Source organism: Ambystoma mexicanum, chromosome 9 (assembly GCF_040938575.1).
Source record: "Ambystoma mexicanum isolate Mex_15411 chromosome 9, UKY_AmexF1_1, whole genome shotgun sequence".
NCBI lineage: Eukaryota > Metazoa > Chordata > Amphibia > Caudata > Ambystomatidae > Ambystoma > Ambystoma mexicanum.
The window spans coordinates 254,247,649-254,275,415 of NC_090931.1; the positions used below are offsets into that span (position 1 = coordinate 254,247,649).

The 27,767-nt window shown below is 44.5% G+C and overlaps 1 protein-coding gene across 3 annotated transcripts in view; it reads right to left on the reverse strand.

The window, feature by feature from the left end:
• CCDC15 (coiled-coil domain containing 15) overlaps nt 1-27,767 on the reverse strand; it is a 579,868-nt gene that overhangs the window by 315,917 nt on the left and 236,184 nt on the right. The gene's annotated exons all lie outside the window — the stretch shown is intronic.

Genomic DNA, 27,767 nt, shown 5'->3' on the forward strand with positions numbered 1-27,767 from the left:
GCCGGTACCCAAGTCAGTCTTAATAAATTTGACCCTTGCGTCCAATCATTCACCATCAACGGTAATATCATTAAGGTCGCCAAAGAGGTCAAAACCCTGGGCATCTACCTCGACTCCACTCTCTCAATCAAAAAGCAAATAAACTACAGCCTCCACCACAGCTTATACTAATAAATTAATCAACGCATGCACACCCTTTCTGTCCACAAACAGCTGCCTCACACTAACCTGGGCATTGATCCTGTCCAAAATGGATTACTGTAACACTCTACTTCTTGGGTCTACAAATCACAATTTGTACAGATTACAAGTTCTCTAGAATAACGCCCTTCGATGCGCTTTAAACATACCATGTGCTAATCACATCTCTGCCATCAGACGAGATGTACACTGGTTACCAGTATGTGATAGAATCAAACTACGCACCCTTGTCAGCACTGTCAAATACTTGTCTTTGACAGCACCCCAATACCTGACTGATAATTGTCAAGGCATAGCTCCATCAGACCTATTAGAGCACCCTACCTGCACCGCGTTAATATACCCAAGTACAACCTGAAAACAGCAGGTGAAGCAAGCTTTCAGGTGCTAGCAGCAAAGTAGTGGAACTTGTTCACCCCCCTCCCCCCAGACCTTAGAGCTGAACCCTCCTTCTGGTCTTTTAGATCCAAAGTGAAGGACCTGCTCCTCACCCAGCAGCATTAGCTCTCCACCCATCAGATCTGTATCTCCAGCTTTTTGGACCAAGATTTTTTTTGTTTGCCTTCAATTACTGTATATGTACTATTGCAATGCCTATTGCTATGACCATTTTATAACCTGGTCTTCACAACTTCCTTGCGATTCATCTATTACAATTGTTATTCCGACCTTATTGTAACCTGGTCTTCACATACCTTCGCTCCTCATCTACTGTATCTGTAACATATGTTCCATGGTTAAGCGCCCACATCAGGGTTAGGGTGCGCTAAACAAAAACTAAACTATCAGTTAACAAGAGCCCCAGGTCAAATGGTGCATTACAAACATGTATATGTTACATTAACTGAATGTTTGTGAATGTCAATTTAAAAAAAAAAAGGAAGAATGAGGACACATTAAACATAACGCATCATACATAATAGGCAAAAAGTTTAAGTGAGCATCTCTTGTGGAAGTTAGCTTTGCAGTGCGTCATGTACTCGCTCCTGGTTCTCCCATGGTAGCTCCTGCCTACTGGGTGATGCCCTACACACAGGAGCTGGCTTTAGCTCATTGCATCTTTTTGTTGTTGTTTATTTTACATCTTGCTCTTAATTACAAACCTTAAATGAGGAAATCCACCTAATGGCAATGGAGGACAAGTAAGAGGACAATCTATTCACCAGGACCCTGTGATACAAGGGTTGAAGGCCCCAAAGGATTTGAAAGGCATCTGCTTCTGTAGATTGACCTACAGGGCTTGCTTTGTACATGCAACTTTATTGTGAAAGAAATTAGCAAATTGGGGTATCCCCAACAACATTCTATAGTTACATGCTGAACTTCATAGAGATACAATGGTTAAAGTTCAGCTGGATGGTATGGGTCACACAGCTGCTAAGAGACTAACGTATAACTGCCTCAAACAGGGCTGCATTTTGGTGCCTTTGATGGGTTTATGTATAGGAACTCTCGGTTTATCGAAGTACTGAAATGTGCCCCTCTTCATTCTCAAAGACGGGCCTAAAAACTGGTGCTTCACCAGACCCACCAGGATATTGCGGCAGGAAATGCAATGTGCCAATCTCAAACCCTCCAGTCAAAAATGGTGCTGCAAAAAATACATTTATGCCGCAACATTTTACATTTCCTGATGCAATATCCTGTAGGCCCGGGTGTGCTCAACTTATATGGACAATGATGTTTGGGATTTGACTGCTATAGGGCTACAACACACTACATCATCTAGTGGATTACAGCAAGGTCCATAACATACATATAAGCAGAACACAAATTAAGATATGGACATTGAGTAAGCAAGAAGTGTGTTAACTATAGATTGCATCGTGAGTCGCACAAATTACATGTGCAAGAATGTACATCATGGATATAAAGTAGGATGCTCGATTAATGGGTAAATACCATGTGAAGATACTACAAACAAGTATTTTCATATTAGGCACTTGTTTCTCCTCCAATGGCTCCTGTAGCCGCTCTGCTTTGCTGAAAGACTAGAACACAAAAATTCCTTCAAAAATCCCATACGAGCGAGCTGGCTTTAGGTTGCAAATATTGAGGATAGCAGCCAGAGACAGTACGGTCTGGAAGCACCTACTGAGAATCAGGTATTCCACTTCCCAGTGTCACAGATGAGGGGTGTATCAGCCACTTTTACTCCCTAAAAATTGGCAAATACTCCCCAAAAAGAAAAAGAGTAAAAATAGCCCAAACAAAAAAATTAGAACACACATAGGAGCTTTATGGATACGTTTGGACCAGTAGTTCCATAGGAAGAAGTTACTACTGTTACTGCCTGATGCGCAGAGGTATCTTTTTTAGTGCAAGAAATATTACAAAAACAATTCTTTTATAGCTAAAACATTTTTCCTTTCTTCAAAGATACTCAGATTGGGAATGGGACTTGCCTTTTTAAAAAAAAAGAAATGTTGCTTCCAACTTGATTGGTTCAGTACATGTGTACAAGGTATTTGTGAAAGTGAGTTTGTTCTATGGGTAATCTCCAGGCTCTCCCAGAATGGCTGTGATGGAGTTGAATGATGTGGATAGACAAGATTACCAGTTGATTAAAAACTGCTCTCATAGCCAGGTTTGGGAAGACCCCTTCCCAATAACTAAAAGGTTTAGGGACCACAACAAGAGAGATGATAAAATGTGGGCCACTTAGGTGTGTGAAAGCCTGAACAACTTAGCTGGGTGGATTAAGGGCTACAAGGTAAGCTCTTAAGGCATGAGGTGCCTCTTCATGCTGGAAAGCACTGTTAATGCTTGTTCCCCAGAGCTGAGACAGCACTTGCTGACTCTAAACTGGACCCCAAAAAGCTAGCCGTGGCTGCTGACTTGTGGGTGGCAACTAGGGCTACTCTAATGATTATGGGGCTCCTCACAAGAAAGAGGGGGTGGGGGGGAACATAAAAGGATGAGCAGGATCATTCCAAAAATCCCCCATGAAAAGAGGGCCATAAACATAAAGTTAAATTCCCCCATAAACAACCTTATATGGCTAGTGAAACCTCTGCTCCCAACCCAGAGGGAGGTTATCAGAAATCCCCATTCAAAAAGAAATTAGGGAAATGTGTGACGTGTGGGTCTGGTGACCATGTGAAAGGAGATCCCAGATGTAAGGGTAAACCTTCAGGGATCCACGTCAGCTTAGCATTCACACAGCATGTGGACATTCCAATGGCAGGAGCTAGCTTTTGCCATCAAGCTAAAGAACCCATTGGTGTTCAGGCTAGCGTTTCTTTAGTATCTCTGGGACTGTGGGAACAACAAACGTGGAGGTCTATAATTCCATTACTGAGTATTATAATGACAGTGCACTTGTAAATGGCCAGGAATCCCCGGCCATTAGAGTCACTGGCGCCAGTATAACTGTGGTAGATGAAAGTTTCTTTCAACCCGATGAAGTTGCTAAGGCTCCCAAAAGGCTTACCAAGTTAGCAGGAGGCCCAGTCCAAACGTGCACAGTATTGCCAACTATCATTAAATGTAATGAAATGACTAAAGATTCCTGTGAGTGTTCAATCCGAAGTGCCGGAAAGAGTACTGTTGGGCAATGATTTGAAGGCCTTGGGTGTAGTCTCCAACACACCCAAACCCCCTCTAAAAAGAGAAGGGAAGGGAAGGGAGTGGACAAGGAAAGCCAGAGAGGCAACCTTAAAGGATCTTCCATCTGAGACAAAGGGGAAACCCAGAGTCTCTCAAGGTAAGCAGGGCCCCCAAGCCTAAATCTTCCACAAGCAAAAAAAGATCCTGTTGAAAACCTAGAGGTCACCCCTGTGACCCCCACCACCAGCTGAGGCTGAGTTGGTGCCAAAGGAATCCCCTGAATAACCTTCTTCTGATGAGTCAGAGGAATGGGAGATGCAACCCCATCTAGAAGATCTGGATCCTAGAGACCATCCTGAGCTGAAGGTGGTCCCTCAAGGACAGACTATTCCAGTGGACCTCAGGAGACTGGTTTTACCCCAGGAACTGAGACCCACATTCCTACAGTTAGCACATGAAGTCCCCCTTTCTGGTCACTTAAGCTCCAAGAGGACCAAGGGGAGGATTTATTTGTACTTTTACTGGCCCAAGATGGGTGCAGAGATTGAACAACACTGTAGGTGTTGTCATACCGGTCAGTTATCTGGTAAGAGTGGAGTGCAGCCAAGAAGGTGCCCCCCCCTACTGTCTCTCCCAATTGAGAGAGTCCCTTTTGAGAGGGTGGGGATTGACATTGTTGGTCCCCTAGACCCTCCCAACATCTTCAGGCAACCAATATACATTGGACCATGCCACCAGGTACACTGAAGCTATTCCAATGAGGACTGTTACTGCTCAGGCACTGGCCCTAAGGAGGTTGTATCCAACGGGAGGTCACATGTCCCAGTACATGCAGGCCATGTGGAAAACCTGTGGGGGTCACCTACAAGTTCTCAACTTCCTACCGCCCTCAGGCAAATGGGTCGGTTGAGAGGTTTAACAGAATCATGAAGAGAATGATTGGAGCTTTGGAAAAACCACTTAGAATTATTCTGCCACGCCTTTTATTTGTCTACAGAGAAGTTCCTCAAGCTGGAGTGGGCTTTAGCCCCTTTGAGTTATCCAGTCAGAAGCCCTTTGGCCCTGATTAAGGAGGGTCTGGAGAGTGCTCCTTCCCTCAATCCAGTAAGGATTACTATTACTCAGACAGAGGATGGCAATCATGAGGACAGAGGCTACTGTGAATTTGAAAGCTGGTTAAGCATTGGCATGACCGGAAGGCAAACATGGTGGAGTTTACTCCAGACCAACAAGTTCTCATTATGGTCCCAATAAGACAGAGGGTCTTACAGTACAAATGCACAGGACCCTTCAAAGTTGTAGGAAACCCTGGAGAGGTCAATTATTTGGTAGACTTGGGCAGCCCCAAGGAGCACCCCGCCCCTCCATTCCACCCTCCACCCCCAGGGTCTTTCATGCCAAGGCTTAAGTTTCCAGTCCAGAAATAGGAGCTTTGCTCTTAGCTTCTGATCAAGAAGAGGAGAGGGAGCCTCTCCCAGATCTTCTAAGGGGACACCCTTCAGATGCCCCTTTGGGCCAGCAGGACATTGACACTGGCGATAGTGTTCCGGTTAAAAGCAGGGGCTAGACGATGTCAGATAATGTGAGGAATCAAGTGGTCAATAAGATGCTTGACCTTGGAGTGATTGAACATTAGGACATTAAATGCAATCACCAAGACTGATGCCCATCCCTTGCCAAGGACAGATGAACTAGTGGATAAGCTGGGTTCAGCAAAATGCCTCAGTACTTTTGATCTGACAAGTGGTTATTGGCAGATTGCCAGGACTGACGAGTCCAAGGAGAAGACCGCATTCTCAACCCCAGAAGACTTGTATCAGTTTAAGGTCATGCTCTTTGGTCTAATGAATACATCTGCCTCATTCCAGAGAATGCTTAACCATGTTCTGAATGGGCTAGAGCACTTCTGCATGGCATACATGGATGACATAGCAGTCGTCAGCCCTACCTGGGAACAACATCTTGACCACCTAGGACATGTGTTGCAGGCCCTTCAGCAGGCCAATCTGACCATCAAAGCAAGTAAATGCCAAGTTAGCCCAGATTAAAAGTAAGTGGTTTGTCTTGGTCATGAGGTAGGAGGAGGGACGATCAAGTCCATACCCAGCAAAGTATAATCTGTTCAAGACTGGGCCACTCAACTACTCAAACTCAAGAAAGAGCCTTCTTAGGACTTACTTGTTATTGAAGGAATTTAATTGAGAACTATCGGACCATAGCTTCTCCTCAGAATACCATATCCCCCCCTAAAAATTGTCAAGTAGAATGAGGATTGGGAAAAAGCCTACCAGGGGCTGAAAGAGGACCTCTGTAAAGCTCCAGTGCTGGGAGCTCCAGATTACATTCGGGCCTTCCTAGTCCAAACTGATGCTTCCGACACAGGAATAGGAGCAGTCTTGAGCCAAGGTGAAAGCAAAGGCAGGGAGAACCCCATCTGCTTTATTAGTAGAAAATTAAAAAGATAGGGAAACAAGGTGGGCAACCATTGAACATGAATATCGTTTTATTGCGTGGGCCCTGAAGAAAGTCAGACCTTACCTCTATGGAAGACTCAAACTGACCACCAACCTTTAAGGTTGCGTGATGTAGTGGAGAGGGAAAAAAAATGAACTGCTCCGGTAGTCCATCTGGGTTGATTGACTGAAGTGTAATTATTTGCTGCGTAATTGACCGTAGTCAATTTCACTACAAATGGATTTGCACTTTTGCCAAACAATCCAAAATGTACCTTTCACCAGCCCCTCACACTTACACTTACCCTACTTCCCTGCTCGCTCGCCGCCGCTTCCCTGATCCATTCCTCTAACGCGGGTCGGATGAGACGCGGGAGGGACCCTTTTTCTTTCTGTCTCCTGCCTCCAATTTTGAGGAAGCGGAAGACACCCACTCTACCTCAAGCCCAAAAATACAGAACATGGGGAGCGGGGGAAACCCCCGCTCCACATGTTCATTATTTATTTATTTATTTATTTTTTTAAAAAAAATAAAAAAGAGAAATTTTTTTTTCAAAAAAACGAACCATTCGACACTCGATTTTTATCAGTCAAAATGGGTAGTACCGTCCATAATGCTACAAAGCTTCGATTTCACAATTGAGCAAAGGTCAGGTACCCAACATAAGGATACTGATGGCATCTCCAGAAAGTATGATCGACGGGATTAAGAGAGCCATCCAGGAGTGGATTATATCCCTCCTGTCCATAGTCTGAGGGTGGAGGGGGTCACCAGCTGGTGGCAGTGTACCTGTTTTACCAACTATTGTGCGTTTTTTTGTACCGCAGGCTATGTCCATTGCCTCTGTAGTGCACAATAGGGGCACCCAAGTACCAACTGGGGACCTCCCCTCTTTTTTCGCCATTACTAGTGGGGTTGTCCTTGATAAGCCCTTCTTCTACCATTCTGGGAGGGGAGAGGTCAGTGTGTGCGTTTTGCCTTTGGCGGGAAACAGTAGGCATCCCTGCCTAGGATCCAGAGTGTCTGGGCAGGCAGGAAGTAGGGGAGGAGTTTTCCACCCCGTCCTTTGTCTGCCAGAGTGCCTGAATAGTTCCAGCTGCTACAGGGTGTCTGGCTGTCCCGACTGGACAGCCAAACGCCTATTTCTATAAAATGCTGAGAGAGATTGCAGAGGAGCGTGTGCTAGAACTGTATAAAAGGTGAGGCTTCTGGAGCGAAAAGCAAGTCGACCACTGGAAACAGAAGTAACCGAATAAGATGACGACCAAAGCCGCCTGCAGACCCTTCACAACACTGAATAGACTACTGCTGTCCTGACCCCATTTCCTGTGTGACAGAGGAGCTCTAAAGAGGACGACTCCTTCCCTTTGGCTGGTGGGAACAACCAGTCCCACGACGAACTTTGAAACAAGCCATCTCTCGAGGTCCTAGGAGCTTCTGGAGCTGCTGAACCCCAATACCAGGACACCTGCTGCCCATTTCAAGTGCACCGTCGTGGCAAGGCCGAATCCGTCAAAATCTTTGTTGAACCCGTAAGGACACTCCAGAGATCTGATCCACTTGCCCAGACCACCTCACCAGAGTGTGGTACTGCAGGAACCGAAGAAGATTTACCGGCCAATCCGTGCCCTTTGTTGTTGCTGCAGAAAAGGCACCAAAACCTTAGAGTGAACCAAGAAGTTGCTGAAAGTCGTGGTACAGTTCCTCCCTGAGACTGCTGCTGAGAGGTCCTGTACATTGTTCTGCCTTCAGTCATCAGACCAAGGAATCCGGAAGGTCGGATCCAGAGCTGCAGCATCGCGGAGCATCCAGCATGAACATTTTCTTCTAACCTAAGGTACTGCTTACCTGATTCAGAGATGTCTCTCTAGAGCACTGGAGTGCACGTAGAGGTTTCCAGGACAATCTCCCCTGACCCAAGCTGCTGTTTGTGTCCCCTTTTCCAGTCCGGTTTAAGGTCTCCATTGTTAGTCATTAACTTGCTGCTTCAATAACTCTAGACACTGGAAGAAATCTCCAGGAACTCTACATTAATCGCCGATTGTCAAGACCTCAAGCCCTCCATGAACTGTCTTAAGCTACGGTAGAGTTTTTGGATTAAAAGACTTACTAGAACCTTGAACTAAGCTCATGCTACCCTAACTAACCATTTCCTCCCTTTACTATATGTGTTTGCAGAGTAAATGTACTACTGTATAACCCTTTGAAAACCGCATCAGTGTGCAATAACCGATAATACGAGAACATTGTCTTTTCCCTTTCTAACGTTGCTACAAATGTAACCACAAAAGTGAAAGTGCCCTTTGAAGTGTATTATCAAGTATTCCTAAATGTTCTACTGTAAACGTCTGAAGTATTTAAAGTGATTCTGGTGTAAATATATACTTTTTATATAACTATATGTGTAAGTGCTTCTTTGTTGTGCCCGTCTAGCTAAGATTCAGTGTACTTACATACAGCTCACATCTTCCTCTTAAGATAAGCCTGACAGCTCTACCACTCAACCAAGTTCCTGAGCTAGTACAGACTGACACTACGAATTACCACCGATAGCTTACTAAAGTCTTACTACGAGTAATACTTTAGGAAAACTCCCCTAACACAGACACGACCTTGCATGAAAAGCAAACAAGACCACAATTCCTATAGTCAGCTAGGAATGCATTATCCAAAAAAAGAAAGGAAATAATAAGCAATAGGCTCCATCCAGGTCCTGAAAAAAATAATAAAAGTAGGTCAAGTGTTAGCTAGCTTTTTGAAGGATGTGCATCATTGCAAATAGACAAATGATAGTTTTCACAGCTAGGTCTGGTATGACGCATAGAAGATTTACATTGTCCCAGGGGAGTGCAGGTTTTTCTTGAAGTTCAAATTAGGCAACCTCCCGGAGAAAAGATAGGTTTGTGTAAACGAACACGTACATTTCTCCCCTTTGCAAAGGGGAACTACACAATTTAATACAGGTTATTTTTATCTGCACTCTCAGTACTAAATAATGGGGAGTTTTAAACTCTTTTTATACGCTTTAACTATGGAAAAATGTAGGTAGGTCGGCTCGTTTGAGCTACCAGAGAATCCACTGGTTCCGTTTTAGACTTTACAGATTTGTAACATTATTTTAAGACATAAGCGGATATTAATCTACTATACTTCTTAAGATTAATACTGAGGGTTAGGGTGTAGACTACTGTGTGTGCTGGTTTATTATGTCAGAGGTGGTTTTGCTGCACCTGAGCCAGGGATTAAACACAAAAATCCTTTTATGGTTTGGTTGTATCAAGGGTTCGTGTAAACAACTTGCATACGCCTCTTAAATAATACCAATGGACTGATGCACCACAAGAACATGCTTTTAGTAATGACTAAACTTTAACTTAAATTCCTCAAGTCTCTACTGAGGTAGCAAATACTTTTCTTCACTTGCCAACTTAGTCTTCGAGCCAATGTTCTCCTCAGGATAAGATTTTTCCCTGCCATAAATCTAGTCAAGCTGTGCTTTTATATGGAATCCGTATAAAAAGATTGGGAAAAAGAACGTATGGAAGATTGTTCGAATTTTGGCTGTATGAACATTTCATACAGCTGAAAATGTCAAACAAATACCACATTCGGTGGCATTATAGTGAACAAGGGCAGCAGGGGCTGTCCCTGCACACTATAATAATGTCAGCAGGGTTGCCCCACCCGCTCCTGTTTGAATAAAGTTAAGAAAAAAAAGGAAAAAAAGGAGACTCTGCGGTGCCGGTTCCCAGCCACATAAGGGAAGGGAACTGGTGTTGCAGAGCGATGCAGGGGATGGCCACGCACACAAGGTGGTGTGCTGCCCACAGGTAATTAAGGGGTGGAGGGAAGCAGGGGTATCAGAAATGTTGGTGGAGAGAAAACCAAGTCACTTTCAGTAAAATAAAAAAATGTTCTCCTTCGGACATTTCTGAGTCGATTAATTCATAGTAATCTGTGTTATATCACAGGTTTTGGAAGGAGTAACATGTGGTTTCATCAGTAAAACTCCTTACATGAAAGTGTCACATCTTGGTTTAAATCCAATTCCTTTACTGATGTTCTTCTTGAAATATGGTTAGATAAAAATAACACAAAAAAGAAAAATCATATGAAAATCAGGAAAACAGGAACTACATTTTATAGGAAAAGACCAGCAAACAATGACAAATAAAAAGAAAGGAAAGCAAAATTGGTTTGTATAATCGTGGCAATGACACAAAAGTACAAAACACAGTGTAGCATTCAATGGTTCTCTAATACATAATTTCTTTCCACCTTCCTGTATTACAGTAATTATTGTCTTTATTGTGGCTCTTAGTCCACTTTGTTAATCTCCAGGCACTGGTTGTAACCAATACAGATATGCATAGAGGATTAGCTTCTAATGACTACATATTAATTGTGTTGTTTCTGTTATGATGGTCGGTATTAAAGTTTAACGGTTCCCATCATTATCATTGGCCCAAATCTTTGCAATTTACTTAAAATGTGTTGCTACTACTTATTCATGGCTCTGATGTTCATTATTATTATCCTCAATTCTGCGTCTCCAGAGTCATCTTAATTTGGAATGCACTTCTGATGCTGCTGTATTTTTTTGTACCTGAACGTGTATCGAGGGTTAGGAGTTCAATTTTCTCATTTACCCTTCGGTATGCAACTGAAAATCTTGATTTACAATGTACCTAAGTGTCAGTAGGAAAGTACCCATCTGACTCTTTGTAGTCCAATAACTATTTAGCTTCTCCATCACAGCACTGGGTGGTTTTCCCCTTTTGAAGGCAGGATGTATAGAGCTTCTTGTTTTTTTTCTTCTGAAGAACAAGGTACTTACCATCAATGGTGAAGCCTAAAGATATTGCTGAATCAGAGTTGCAGATCAATTTCTTCTAGGCACAAAGCACTAAGCCACTGCTGGACGATTTGTTGTATATCAGCGGAACTGATTAGCACAAATTTGGTCATGGATGGGTTAAGTTTGAGATAGGTTGTCGACATCCAGGACTTGATGATGGCTAGGAAATTGCAGAAGAGAATGATGCCCAGTCAGCTGTTTACTCTCATAATGTACACATGAGTATTGTCCACGTATTGATAGACGGCTATATCGGTATCTTTAAATAGTGTGCCCAGAGGCGCCATGCAAAGGTTAAAAAGGAGTGGCGAGATGATGGAGACTTGGAGGAGTCTGCAGGAGACAGGTTAGGTTAGAACGCAACAAGTAGGAGGTAAACCCCTTCAGGGCAATGATAGAGAAACCAATCCTGTTGGCTAGGAGGAAAGTAGGAAGCTATCCATGAGGTAGAAAACATTACTTCCTTCAAACCTTTAAAGTGTCAAGGCGATGGCTGCCCTCCTCAGATAATCAAAGATGCCACCAGACACCTGGCTGCCTTTATCTCTAAATTAATCAATACCCCTTTCTCATCCGGGCCTGTCCCGAGTTATGGGTCTTACCCCTCCTAAAAAAACAATACCTGGACCCTACCATACCCACAAACTATAAGCTGATTACAACTGTCCCGTTCTCAGTAAAGATATTAGACAGGGTTGCCCATCTTCAGATCCAGGATTATCTAGAGACCAATCACCTCCTAGGGACTCAACAATCTGGCTTCAGGCCACAACGCGGCACTGAAACGGCACTGATTGATCTAAAAACCCAGATCGATGAACTGAAAGATAAGGGGAAAAGTGCACTGCTGTTACTATTCGATCCATCTGCTGCTTTTGACTTGATGGGCCACAAAGTATCATGCAATCACCTTGCCTCGGCAGCTCATTCCTCCCAGGAAGCAATAATCTGGACCCAATCATTTCTGAGCAATAGGAACATGAGAGTCTTCTCTTCTTCAGCATCAGCAGACCCAATCCACATAACTTGTGGAGTACCTCAAGGCTCCTGTGTTTCACCAACAATGTACAACATCGTCACAAAGCCTCTGTTCGATGATCAACCATCTGGGTGTGACCTACACTAATTATGCAGATGACACCCAGATCCTTGTGCTTCTCACAGATGACTATGAAACCGACGTGGCTCTAGTGAATACAATCCATCTTATCCTTCAGGCATGGATGGCCTCCCATGGCCTCTGCCTGAATGATGATAAAACTGAGCTGATACTAGGTACCCCAGATAACCTTAAAACTTGGCAACAAATAGAGCTCATTCAACATTGACGGAAATCACATCACAGTAGCTAAAGAGGTTAAAACGCTAGGCTTCTTCCTAGATTCAGAATTCAACCTACGTAAACAAGTCAATGCCACGGCCACGGCAGCTGCAACAGCTTATACGGGCCTGCAAACCCTTTCTCTCTAAAGAAAGCTGTACTAGCTTAGCCATAGCCCTCATCCTTTCAAAATTAAGACTATTGTAATGCCCTATACCTAGGTGCAAGTAAGTACATGGTCAATAAACTACAAATTCTCCAAAATAATGCACTCAGAACTGCTCTAAGCATATCAAGGAGAGAACACAATTCGGAGACGAGGAGACAGAATAAATGGCTTTCTATCAAAGACAAAATTCAACGCACAAATGTCTCAATCAGGCTGCCCCACTATACCTAACGGTCGGCAAACTCTTTCAGCTTGGTAGTTCCCAGATACAAACTAAAAAAGGCAGGGGAGAGCAGTTTCCCCGTTATGGCAGCTCAGCTTTGGAACGCCCTCCCACCATCCCCAAGATCGGACCACTCCTTCACCAACTTCAGGAGAAATACCATAAATTGGCTTGCAGCGAAGGACCAATGTGTGGCCTAGCATAGCCCCTGCTCTACTGTCCACCCTACACTGCTGCTCTGCGCTTAAAATCAATACCCTAGGTATCTCGGAGCAGACACTGGACTGGCTGACTTCCTTCCTCAATGACCGCTTGTCACAGGTTACTCTGGGCTCTTTCTCCTCCTGCATTTCTATTTCAACCTGCTGTGTGCCCCCGGGCACCAGTCTTTCTCCATGGCTCTAACACCCAAATTGCTCCGGTGGCAAACCTCATTTCCACCTTCTCCCCCAACTTTCAGAGTTATGCAGATGACACACAACTCTTCTTCAAACTTCCCTCTGACCCTCCCCTCACTTCCTCCATCATTCCTGACTGCCTATCTGCCATTCAGTCCTGATGTACCACCAATGATCTCTGCCTCAATACCAGCAAGACTGAGCTCCTTCCTATTGGGACCCCTGCTCCCTCTAGCCATCGTCTATGGGCTCTCCCCACACCCCCTCTCCTTCACCTGAAGCTGGAAACCTCGTCACATTCAGGAACTTGCCAAGAAGTCCCACTTTCAACTCTACCTCCTCAAAAGGAATGATTCCTTTCCTCACTTCCCCCAGAAGCTGAAAGTCTCCAGAGCTCTGGTTCTCTCCAGGCTAGACTACTGCACTAGCCTCTTTCTTAATCTACCATCTTCTGCTTTACGACCCCTACAGCTAATCCAGAATAGGGCTGCAAGACTTAAGCCCAGTGACCACATCTCTGCAGCCCTAAAAACTCACCACTGGTTGCTGCAAAGATCAAATTCAAATCCCTCTGCATCATCCATAAGGCTGTCTGGGGCCAGGGACCACACCATCTACACCTTGCGCTCATTAAATACTCACCCTCTAGATCTTTATGTTCCTCTGACACCAACTCTGTGTGTGTGAAGCGCTTTGCTAAACAGCAAGCTGGTGGCCGATTTCTTTCCTCAGCAGGCTCCCTCCTATTGAACAGCCTCCCCCGTCCCATTGAGCAGGACCCTCTCGAATTCTGGAAACTCCCCAAGAGTTTCCTCCTCCTTCATCCCTACTTTGCTAAACCCCACAGTTTCTGAGATTGGTGACCAGGGCCCTTGCGTGTCCTTTCAGTCCCTGGCCTCCCACACCCAATTGCCTTCAGCCACCACACACTCCCAGAACTTACTTGGCGCCCACTAACCTATGCCACCACATGCTTGCACTTGTATATTGGCAGCTGACCAGTCACAGCTGCTCATGCCAAAGCATATATATTCTCTCTCTCTCTCTCTCTCTCTCTCTCTTCTTCCCCCCCCCCGCCAACCCCCCAGTAGGTCCACCTCTATCTTTCGCTGGTATTAGATTAATCTATTAGATTTTAATCCCTTATGTTCCCTCACTGTTGCCCTGTGGGCGCTTTAAAACACAATTTACTCGATGCATAAGCACCTTACAAATGCACTATAAAATAAATTTTAAAAAAAAGAAGCTGAGATTTTACAGCACAGGTTTTTAACGACAGTCAATAGAATAGGAAGCAGTCAGAGAGAAAGAAGCAGCAGAAGAACCAACGACCAGAACTTGTGTTGTGTCCGCATTCCGCCTCAGCCAATTTCGATTCATTCAGTTACCCACGGATTCCATGCAGCAACGAACATCTGTGTCAGCTTCTGCCAGATCTAACCGCACAACGATTTCAGGATCAGTGGCGTGCAAATAGCAATGGATAAGCTTGGCTAAAGGCTGGATGAAGACATTAAACACAGTAGGAGACAGATCAGAACCATGTGGAAGAGATAGAAACAGGATCAGAGTGAAAGGGATAAATAGAAAGTGTTGGTGAGCGACCAGATAGAAAAGACCCAAACCAAGCAAGGACTGAGCCGGAAACACCAGCGTTTAACCTGAGCAAGGTGGAGTGGTCAAAGGCAGCTGAAAGATCTAACAGGATCAGTGCGCCCACCCCACCTTGGTCCGAGAGACATGCAAGGTCATCAACGACTAAGCCAAGAATCGACACAGTCCCCGGACCAGGACTAAAGTCAGACTAGAAAGGATCGAAGAAAGAAGAGGCTGCCAGAAAAGAAGAGATTAAAGGCGAAACCAGGGATTCAAAGAGTTTCATCAAAAAGGGTAGTAGAGCGACAGAGCAATAGTAAGCAGGCACAGAGGGGTTTAGTGTGGGATTACAAGAGAGTGTTTAAGAATATAGTGGGCATCAAAGCCAAAGAAAAGTACTGATTGGCTGCATCAGCAATGGCAGGCATCATAGATTGCATCAAAGAAAGAGGGATAGGGTCTAGCTGAGAGTCTGACCTCATCTTCTGGATAGCACTAACCATATCAGCTGTGAGGAAGTGTGGAAACCCTGACCAAGAGGAACCCTCCCTGTTTAGTGACCAAGACAGAATGCTCTAAAGGAGTAGGCATATTAGAGACTGAGCTACTGCACTGTCATAAGTGGAGGTTGAGTATAGCAATGTAATTAGCTGAAATGGCTCTTTGGGCTGATTTATTGCCACACGGTTAGTTAAATAAAACGCACGTTGCCGCGTAAATAGCCTTGTGATATTTCGAAAGGAGTTTGTGAAACAGTCCTCATATTAGGGCAGTACGCAGAGCGACATTTCCGCTCTGACTACACATGAGTCCCAATTTAGCTAACTGAGGAGTAAACCACGGATCAGCGGGGCGAGAGCACATGCAAAAAATGGTTTCAAAGGGACAATACTATCGGCCGTAGCTGTTAAAATCAGAGTCTGCGGGTCAGCCACCAAAACTGATGCAAAGGCATTAATAATGGATTAGCTAGGTGCTATTTACGCCAAAGTAGGTGATGCACAGAAAAGGCAGTGCATGGTGCACGGCACAATGTATTGGTCTGTCCAGAGAACTGGCAAGACAGGAAACAGGGTCACTGAGGAGGAAACTGGCGAAAATAGGAGGTCTAAAGTATTGCCAAGCTTATGATTTGGTTGATGAACCAGCTGAGGGAGGTCCAAGCCCTCCACAGGCATCATAAAACAAGCAGTAAGCCGATTTGCCATATTAGAAAGCAAGTTAGTCGCCAGTAATGAGGACATTGGCATAGCAAAGCTTTAAGTCAGCAGCTAGTTCAGCAAACACTAAGCAGAAAGAAGGGTAAGATACAGGTGGCCGATAATTCATGCAAAGTTTGAGATGGACACACGAAGAATCAGCAGTGTCTCCATTGAAAGAGTATGCGACAGAGACAGTAAAGTACACCTAAAATTCACAGCCAATTTGCCACCAAGACGGGACTAGCCTCTGTGCTTATAGAGGATCTTATAATTATGAGGCGGGGCTTGAAAAAAATGGGGCCCCCCGAGGAATCATTTAACCATGACTCAGTCATGTAAAGCAATTCTGTCTGGTGCTCATGTAATAACTCTTAACAGTGGCTAGTGTGTGCTGGAAGAGAACAGGCATTAACGAAAAGGCACATAAGCGTATACATACCCATAGAGGGTGCTAATGCAGTTGTAAAATCTTAGGGTAAATTGTCTGCGCTGGAGCAAGGTAGGGCAGTCTCGAACAGAAGCAGCACTTAGTAGGACATACCTGCACAAGAGAAGGCACTGTCCATGGCCCATCAGAGGCATGGATGAGCAAAGAAGAGTCAGACTTATGCGCAACTTCAGCGCGAAAGGCTCTCATCCGCTGCGGTTCCAGCTAAAGACAGACCTATGACACACATTGCATCTCTGGAGTCAATCAGGCGGCTTGCGGTGTATGGCCACCGAAGAAAGACTAAACCGGTGCGTGGCAGAATGCAAATAAATATAAAATAACGATGATAGCCGATCAAGAGGCATCGGCGCACCACAGGAGTCCAGGCACCCTCCAACCAGCCAAATCAAATGGGCTACAAGGTACTCAAACAGAATTCATGTAAATAAGAATAATAAATGTTGACCAGGTCATCTAGGTCCAGGGATGTGTTTTTCAAAAGAGCTTGCATGAGGCCAGTCTTGCAGGTGTCTGGGAATTGCCCTTCTGCGAGGGAGGCATTAATGATGCTGAGGAGTAGTTGAGCGCTAGTTTGAGGGCAGCAATTATTTTTAGGCCTGGGGAGAAAAGGGAGAGAAGTTGGGGCCAGAGGGGCAGCGCGTGTGTGTGCTGGAGCGCACAAGGGGCTAATGCTGTGTGTGGTTGATAAGATGATCTGTTGGATTGTGAATATTTTTCCAATAAAAAGGTTCTGTGGCATTTTTCCTGAGTTGCTGCCACCTCAGAGTTGGGTCAAGGTTTGGTACAATAATGCTCCTGTTTGAGTCTGCCCAGATGGTGGTCAAGCAGTAAGCAGCTTTGGCCTCAGTAATCAGAATCCTACAGTTTGTGCAGAGAGATATGAGGTTGTGAGATCACCAGAGTTATTTCTTTTGCATCACTGTTTCTCTAGGGCTCTGATGGAGCGTTGGAGGGGCTTGGGGCGTTACCAGGTGGTGGATGGTTTGGTATCAATATGGCTGGTTTTTAGGGTGGCATGAGTGTCACCCAGTTTCATAGCAGAGCTGTTGGATAATTCTAGGATAACAGAGGCATGCCCGGTGGTGGGAAAATCTGCAGATTTTGCTTCTATCTCACTGACAGGAAAGATGTTGAACGAGTGGCACTAAGTGAAGGTAGGTTTAGCCTGACCTTTGTGGGCCACGTTTTATCAAAAGTGGGATGCCAGTATGGTCAGATCAGTGAAGTGGGACAGGGTCTGCAAAGGTGATGATGCTGTTTAACGTAAAGACTAAGTCTAGGGTGTTGCCTTCGTTGTACGTGAGGGAAGAATAGATTTTGCTTACGCTCCATGGATCTTGTCAGTGCGAACCAGGCACAGCCTTTTAAATCAGTCACCTGGAAGAATTGAGCAATTACTTTGCATTTTGTTAAGGATTACCTGCTAAACATATGGGCAAAGGCAGTAAGACTGCCCTGCCGACATCCATCTACTGAGTTTAAGAAGGTTTGCACTTCTCAAATCAGAAACTTTTTGTGAAGCCAACCACCTTTAAAACTGTTGGATAAAACATTGAAAAGCAGGATAATTAGTTCAAGGTGTGAAAATCATAAAAAGAATGGTCTCAATTTCAGGCAATAAAATGAGCAAAAGGGCTTATTAACTTAAGTCTTGCAAGACAAATGAACAGCATCCTAGCATTAACCCATTCTCAACCCACTACCCCGCCCTGCCCTCCAGGTGAGCCGCTTAAATGCACTCCAGATTGAAAGGCCATTACTGGGCCTTGCCTGCACTATTCCTGCCCTTTATAAAACAATCATTTACTGTGTCTCTTCTGATGTTTCTCCCTTAGTGCAATATTGCCTAGAAACTCGCTGTGCCTTACATATGGTTTCTTTTTCTTGATCTTACCACTGTCTCACCCATCACTCTTATCTACTTCTGCTACCTCTAGCTCAACAAAAATCAAAATAGTCTGTTCGTACCTCGTCCATCTTACACTCGGCAGCAAGGTGAGGCCATAAGGGCCAGCTGGAAAGACTATTGCACCAGCTGTATGGGCCAGCTCGAGGACTTCGCAAACCATGCTGCAGCTGGTAGTTTAATGCCATATGTTTCAGGTCAGTGGGCACCATCAGGTCAGTTTCTTGGCCCAGGCGGAGAGGGAGATGGCCCGAGCGCAGAGGTAAATAGCTCAAGAGAAGGGCGCAGGAAGGGGTCCACCCAGCTGGCTGCTCTCTGTGGACTTGCAGATGACTGCAATGTATTCAGAATATGAAAACAAAAGAATGCAAATTACAAACGGAGCATGTGAAATTCTATGAAGTCACACGCCTGCGCCCCTCATTCGTTTTGTTGACAGCCTTTCAAGTGGGGAAATAAGTGATGGCTCATTTAACAAGCCATTGTTTTCACACAGTATGCGCTCAACATTTCAGTGTTAAGAACTGAACATCGGGCCTTTTTATTCAGAAGGCCAGAACAAGTATGTTAGCTGACCAGAGCTATGCATTCTGTAAAGAGTGCCACACAGAACAAGTGTTTAACTATTTTCATGTCTCTTCATTTGACACACCAAATTTCTTTTTTTGTATTTTACTTTTTAGTTACATGTGGCACATCCCTGGGAAGGTTAACTGTCATTTTCTTGCTTAAGTATTCTAGTGGCTGCTTTGGGGCATGGACCAAATGCATCCGGTCAGCATCAAAGGTCTTAATTGTATTTTTTTAAAATATGGTTTATTACAAACCTTTAAAAACGAAAAAAAATGTAAATTGACAATTTCTTCATTCAATTATAAGTGTTATAAAAATGTAACATTTAAAACCTTTAGAACAATCAGGGTGTATATTATACTAATTCATTATTCCCAAGGCCTCTAAATAATAAATCAGTTTTTCATTAAATTTCCTTGTCTGTCCTCCAACAAAATAAAAGTCAAGAGTGATTGTCAGTTTTCCATTTGAATCTTCAAAGCACAATGCCCATTTGCAGTCCAGATGTAATATTTCCAAGCGGTTTCATTCTTTCATCGGTTAGGGCGGTGCAGAATAGCGTCAGGTGTTTTAGGGCCTCCTCCTCCAGATTGCATGAACAACACTTTTTGACTTGTTTCACGTTCTTATCCCAATAAGCTAGCATTTCTTTGGTCTTGGAATTTCATGAATAACACCCTGCGATGTTTGTCAGGGAATCTTTCTAGATATCTCTGATTCACATTTAGTTTCTTTGCCTCTGATGGTACAATCTGCATCCGTATTTGTGTACTTCTCAGATCGCCTTTTCAGACCAGTCCTGCGACCATAATTTATTTTTTGCTTGGTTTGGGTTTGTTTGAAGCATTTCCACGTTTATGTCATAGTTTTGCATTACTTTCTCGCAACGTTCTGACCACTGCGACAATATATTACGTTTGTCCCGTCCACCTGAGTGATGAACGGGGTTCGTAGTCATGTTCCAGCATACTCTGGCGTTGATAGACAGCAGATTTAGTTCACATTTTATGCATACGGTTGTAGTTCCCTTGAGGAGCCACAGCACCTTGGTCCAGAAAATGTTTTCCAGTGGGTTCTAAAATGTCTCAGGGCATCCCAAGGCGCAATCTGCGCCATGAATTGGGGCCGGCACTGCCTTTTACTTGTAAAACTTTATAGCTGGCAGCAACGATAACTTTCCGAATTTTTTCTGCAGGACTGCTGCCTGTATTACTAATTGATGGCATTTAGCTTTAGTCTTTTTCAACCCATATTGTGTCGTTTATGCTACAGTTGATTGTCATACCCAGGTATCTAGTGCTTAAAACGCTCTTAACAGACGCCTTACATAAATGCCATAATTTTTTAGCCCCAGATTTATTTTTACTCGGATCTTGGAGAATCATAATTTCCGACCTCCTGGGGTTAATGCATAGCCCATTAGCAGTTACATACTGTTCAATTGCGTGTATTTTACGTTGCAACCCGATTGGAGTGGAGTCCAACAAGACTAAGTCATCAGCGTATAAAATCCAGCAAATTTCTTTTCCTCCTATTTTTGGATAGAATGCAGGGGTGTTCTCAATGGCATCTCCTACATCGGATATAAATAGGTTAAATACAATGGCTGCCAACGGACAGCCTTGTTTTACCCCACAAAACGTTTTGATTGAACTTGACAGGGTACCACGCCGATCTAATTGAATGTTTCTATCGGTGTCCGCATGTAGTTCTTTGATTGCCAACAAGAGGCTAGTAGGACAAGTCCATGTTTTCATCTTCTCCCATAGGATCTCGCGATTAATGCTATCAAAGGCATGCGAGAGATCGAGGAATGCGAGGTAAACACGTTTTCCAGCTCTTACCACTTCCATCTTCAGGATGTTTAATATTAAGAGGTTTAACTCGCATCCAACGCCTTTCACAAACCCAGTTTGTCTTGTGTCAAATAGCTGAGTTGACTTAATCCAGTGGGAGAGTTTCCGTTGAAATAACTTGGCATACACCTTCCCCAGGAGATCCAAAAGTGCAATTGGCCTATAGTCTTTGGGGTTTGCTTGACTTTTTTGTTATTTTTTAAAAGGAACACAAATGGGACAATTTCACTTTTCCATGATTTTGGTGTTACTCATTCCTTGTTAATTCTGGAAAACATCACCATACATATTTCAGCCCATTTTTCAGGATGTTTAAGGGTGAAATTCGTCAGGCCATCGGGTCCTGGGGCTCGAGAAGAACTAGAGCTTTTGATAGTGTCTACGATGTCACTTTCTTCAAAGGCAAGATCCCATTCATCTACGGATGGCAGTACAAGTTCTTTATTTGTGCCCTTCTTTGCATACAGTTCTGTATATTACTGTAACCATTCTATTTCATCAACCATGTTAACTTGGACTGCGGAATCTGGACAGGCTTCTTCAATTATAATCCTCCAGAATTCACGTGCATCTTTATTTGCTAATCTTCTCAGCATACTCTCTGCATGCTGCTTTTCAAGGGTTGCCCTGGGCGCGATCAGCCAATTCTTATACTTTTGCTTAATAGATCTAACTCGCGAGACTCACGCTATTGTCTTTAATTGTGCACATTGTCTAATCTCTCGCTGCATAGTTTTTTCTTTGTACAAGCTGAATATCAGACATGTTTTGATTTAAATGCAATGTTTTGCAGCCCTTGTTTTCGTTCCACAAATTGTTTTAGGATATGTTCATACTCCACGCTATCGGATTTTATGCGATACGTGTCGAACAGAGTGTCTATTTCAGTTTCTTTCAGTTGCAGTCGAATCCTGCTGGACTCCACAGACACTTGATGTTCTCAGTTTGGGAATTGAATAATTCCATGATCAGCCAAAATTAGCTTGACCAAGTTATGGTCACTCTGTTGCATCTGCACAATTTGCATGCTTAAGACGCGTTTGGCTAAATTGGTCGAAAGAAAAAAGTGATCTAGGAGGGACTGGTGGTGAAGTCTTTCCCAAGTGGGTTGCGATGGTATATCTCCCCTTGTGTTACCATTCATTAGAAGCATATCTCTAATATTCATTTCTTTGCACCATCTGACATTTGCTTGAGCTTTACAGCTTTTCTCATCAGGCTTTGGTTGCGGGAGGTTAATGCAGATAATATTTAAATCTCCACATAAGATAATATTGGGTGGGGCTTCCTTCTCATTGATATCATCAATGATCTGAGTCACTTCATCAATGAAAAGGCCAGGAGCCGATAGCCTGATGTTGCCAATAGAGATTTAAAAACTACATTTGCTCTGATTCAACCTTTGGCGCTATTTGCCGTGCAATTTTTGTAACTTGAATATAGGGCGATTTGTTCCTGGTCTCCATGAAGCGAAAGCCGGGCCCTTTCCTTACCAGTGTCAGGAGTCCTGCCATAGGTCTTCTCTTGAGTTTTTTTATGGCTGGATTAAATGCCACTTCAAATAGGTCCACCATTGGGCAGGATTCTAGCCATGTTTCCTGCAGACACAGCACATCTATTTCTTCTGACCAGTTTGATGTCTGTTTAAACAAGTGTTCAAATCCTTTAGTATTCCAAGTTCCAAAATTCTATGTTTTCCTAATGCATTGTTCCTGGCATTAACTGCGATTACGCCCACCTAGAGCTCGAGCAATCCAATTCCAGTTTCTGGTAACGTCTTTGATTTGGTTCACTCCACTAGGCAGCAATTTATCTTCAATTTTACCCAGTTACTCTCCACAGTGATCTTAATTTGTGCTCCACTTTAATCACCTTGCAAAGGATTTGTTAGCCCCACATTTCTCATGTGTGGGATCGGGAAAACCTCCCCACTCACCGGTGGGTGCTCCACGTGTCCCTCCAAGGGAACATGTTTGAACAGGGCCGAGCCTGCGCTTTGGATACTTGGCTTTATGGTCCTCGTCTTTTGTTTATATCCAGATTTGACTTCGGTAATGTCAAACCCTAGGGACAGTAACGAGGATACTGAGTCCAGCATCATGTTACAGATTATTTAGAATCTATATGCAATTTCACTGTCATTCTGAGAGCCCTCCAAGAATTCAACTGTTTTTATATCCATCGATTTGATCTTCCTCAGTGTAGGTACGTGGTGGAGCAAGCGCAGAACGTTAGCTCTATTGAGGATTAGGCTATCCTGCAATGCGAGAATTATTTCCCGCATTAGACAATATTTGGACAAGGGCTTCTCATTTTGCCCCTTAGCATTCAATTGAACGAGTGAGGAACTCTTCCTCAGTTCAACTTCATTGTCTACTTTCTCTTTGGGCCCACAACGTTCAAACAACCGGGGATTTACAAATCCAATGTCCACAGCTCGTTCTAATTCCTTCTTCTTGAAACTTTTTGGGCAGGATTCCTCCCGTCCATTTATATTATTCGACTGAAATTCAGTACGCAACGTCCATTTTTCTTCAAGCATTAGCAACGTCGGGTTCACATGTCTAACTTTGGTCGACGAATGGGGATTTGATGGAAGCCTGTTTTTCTATAAAGTTGTCGTCAAGAACATTTTGTCCTTCACCTTATTCTAGTGAGATCTCTTTTCACTAGGGTGCCCCATCGTTCTTCAAGAGATGTGCAGTTGAGATTTTCCATTCTCAGTAGTGGCACATTGTCATGTGTCGTTTAGAGAGGCAATTTGGCAGGAATTACACAATGGCAGCGTAGTTTTGGCATCTTGCCAGATGGTTCCAAGTTGTTACAGTCTTGTTGACTTCTTGAGGGCACCTCACGTATGCTACTGTCAGCTAGCTCAGGGCCCTTTGACATTTCTAAGTCCTCGTTGTCTTCATATGTAGACATTCATTATTTCATTGTATAGTTCTTCATCCGTTTGTCCTGTAACAACTGAGTCCGTTTTTGGAGTGTTCAACTTAACCTTTTCAATATTCTCTTCTGGGTTTTTAGCACGCCCAGTATTCACAGTCACATTCACAATTTTGATGTTACGAAGGAACAGCGACTTGCTTCGGTACTTGCTTCTCCACTACCATCGTTAGAGAAGCCGACTTCTGTGACCTCGTTCCAGACTCCCGACGCGTCGGTACCTTTGAGTTAGCGTCATTAGCACCCATCTCCATCTGAGACGAATTCGCCACCTGAGAACTTTCTTTATGAGCACACATGCAGAGCCCCTGGTGCATAAATAATCAATCTTCAATGTTCGGGGTATGCTTTTGTCTCAGAAGACCCAGCGCTTCCATTGCTACTTCAGCAAGGAGCGTTTTGTCCTCACTCATTTTGTTTCTGTTCCGCAAAGATTTTCAGGGAGCTCTCCCCGTTTTTATTTGCATCCAATATTTTCGCTTTGTTTGCACAGGTGTCCTTTTCCATGTTTATCGTTTTGACATTCATAAGCGCATTCAGAGTTGTCAGGTCTTTTAGGTTCTCATTCAACTGTTCGTACATCTTCAAAAAAAAGGAGTCAGCATTATTGATATTGCAGACATTAAGATTGGTTGTATTTCCTTCCAGACCATTTTCCCAACACCATCACAATCCCTTTTTTTGCTTCCTCATTTTGTGTGCAGGCCGTAGTGTACAGTCATCTGACTTTTTGGAAGTCCCGTTCCATAAATGAGGAATAATTAGATGTGGAGTCGTGAAGCCTTGTCGCAATGCCACTTGGCAAATTTGCGTCTCTAATATTTGCTGGAGACTTTTCAGGCGAGGTGTTGCTTACATCTTTTGAATTACCAAATTGAACTGTGTTTTTGGTCTGTGAGCAATTGACTGTTGGAGATGAGCTCACTTCAATTCTTCTCCGTTTCAGAGACCCACTCTTCCATTTAGACTCTACAGGCTCAAGTACTCCCTCCCTCACTTCTTTCCTTTCTGGGGGGCAATCTTTTATCATTCCCATCGATAGTGTTCTTTTTTCTCGTGTTCTTAGTGTGAATTTCAGAATTTAGCTGTGTTAAATCTAGGAGTAATTTATTCACAACATCTAAGGACTTCCTTTGCTCCACTACTGAGCTTATACCATGCCCCAAGGTAGGCACCAGAGACTCCCTACCGTTTCTCACGTTTTCATGCTTTATCGGGTGCAGAATGTTGTTGTTTTCAAAGTCCTTTAACCCTTTCAGTGCCAAGGACGAGCTCTCATCCTTGACATTACCTCCATAGTGCCAAGGACGAGATAGCTTATCCTTTTTAGCACTCTGTTTTGAGCGCTCAAAACTGTAATGCAACCCCTGGGCTATGTGAGGGGGAGGTCCTCACATAGCCTGTGAGGAGGTCCCCCCCTCACTGCCCGGGGGGCTGGATTACCTTCAGTTTCACGTCGGCGTGAGTAATGCACGCCGGCGTTAAAGTAAATTCATTGCAACAGCCATTTTCGGCTGCCGCGGTTAAGAGAGAAGGTGAGTGCCCTTCTCTCTCTGCCTCGATCTCTGGCTGTATTTCAAGCCGGAGATCGAGACAGGTATCATTGGAAAGGGGAGATTCTCCACTTTCCAACGATACCTTGTGTGACATCATTGCTGCTCATGGATCGGGCGCAGGGCGCTCGATCCGTGAGCAGCAATGCACACTAGACACCAGGGATGTGTTTACAGTGGGGGGGTGGGCTGCTTACTAGGTAAGCGCCCCCCTTCCCCCTGTGGCCCCAAAGCATGGGGCCACATGTATGGAGACCCCTGGGGGCGGATGGGTGAGGGACACCTGTGGGAACGCGGGAAGGTATGACATCTGTTTTTGGCGACTTGTGTCGGTGAGTAGACAGAGGGAAATGTCTCTGAAATTGGCTGGAAATAAAGACAATTGTCAGACATTTCGCTCTAGCCACCCACTGAAACACACCGCCAACAACACATGGCCTACCTTCCCGCGTCCCCACACGTATCCCAATGGAAACGGTACTGCACATGTATGGGTGCACCTACCTGGGGCGCAATAGGAAAAGGGTAACCCATTGGTAACCCCAAGCCTTTCGGCACAGCACATTTTGTTCATGTGGGAAACGTAGATTTGGGCTTAGGGTGTCAAAGCCAGCAAGGAAAACAGGGAACCCCATGCATTTCCGAAAAGATGACACCGTGGGAATGCATAGAGGTCTGCCTTGCACAAATTGGCCCAGAATCTACTACCCAGAACCCCCGGCAAAGTCCAAATTCGGGGGTAAAAAAACACAATTGTCAGACATTTCACTCTGCTCACCCACCGAAACACGCCGCCAACCACAGATGTCATACCTTCCCGCATTCCCACAGTCCCGACAAAAACGGTACCTCACATGTGTGGGTGCACCTACCGGGGCACAAAAGAAAAAAAGGCTACACCACTTGTAACCCCCAAAGGGTTTGGGGAGACAACCTACAGATTTGGGCATAGAGTGTCCAAGCTACCAAGGAAAACGGGGAACCCCATGCATTTCCGAAAAGAGGAATCCGTGGGAATCGCAGAGGTCTGACTTGCGCAAGTCGGCCCAGAATTTATTACCCAGAAACCCTGGCAAACCTCGAAATGTGGAGAAAAAAAATTAAATACATTTTCTGCACATTTCACTCGGCTCACCCACCGAAACAGGCCGCCAACAACACATGGCCTGCTGTCCCGCGTTCCCACAGGTGTCCCGATGAAAACGGTACCTCACATGTGTGGATGCACCTACCTGGGTGCCAAGGAAAACAGGGAACCGCAAGCCTTTCTGAAAAGAGGACACCCGTGGGAATATACAGAGGTCTGACTTGTGCGAAGTGGGCCAGAATGTATTACCTAGAATCCCCGACAAAGTGAAAATTGTGTTTTTCCCCACCAAATATCACACTTTGTCGGGTATTGTGGGTAATAAATTCTGGGCCTCTTCGCGCAAGTCAGACCTCTGTGCATTCCCACGGGTGTCCTCTTTTCAGACATGCATGGTGTTCCGAGTTTTCCGTGGTGGCTCGGACACCCTAGACCCAAATCTGTATGGTGTGCACATTAGTCAAAATCCTGCAATCCCGCTGTACGGAAACAGTTGGGGTTACCAGTGTTTTAGGCTTTCCTCTTGGCGCCCAGGTAGGTGCACCCACACATGTGAGGTACCGTTTTCATCGGGACACCTGTGGGAACGCGGGACGGTAGGCAATGTGTTGTTGCCAGCTTGTTTTGGTGGGTGAGCTGAGTGAAATGTGCAGGAAATGGGGGGTTTTTTCGCCACATTTTGGACTTTGCTGGGGTTTCTGGGTAATAAATTCTGGGCCGATTTGCGCAAGTAAGACCTCTGCGGATTCCCACGGGTGTCCTCTTTTCGGAAATACATGGGGTTCCCCGTTTTTCTAGGTGGCTTGGTCACCCTAGACCAAAATCTGTAGGGTGTCCGTATGAGCAGAATTCCTGAAATAAAGCTGTGCCGAAAGACTTGGGTTACCAATGTTTTAGGCTTTCCCCTTGGCTCCCAGGTAGGTGCACCCATACATGTGAGGTCCCGTTTTCATCGGAACACGTGTGGCAACGCGGGAAGGTATGACATTTGTTGCGTTTGTATGATTTTCATAACGTTTTGACCAATTTGCTGGTGCCCTTTGTCACACCACCCTTTCATTTCCCAAATGTGCCCTACATTAAGTCGCTGCGTTAAGCACCATACACTTTTGTAACCTGCACAAGTCATCTACCCTTGAAAAGGTCTGCCTGTGCTCTTTCAAAAAATGTATGCCAAGTACGTCTGTTCAGGCCGTAAGCATAAAACTCTGTACCATGGTTCAGTGTTTGGCTTGTGGTATTGCTTGTTTTGTGACACACTACAAAAAATGTGTGCTTTCCTAACTGCAAGAGTCGGGGGAATGTAGCAGAGCATTGTTTTTCTCAAAATTCATAGATGCCATTGCCGTACCAAGCCAACCATGTCCACCACATACCTTTTTTTTTTTTAGGTCATTTTCCCACTTTTTCCCCCAATCTAT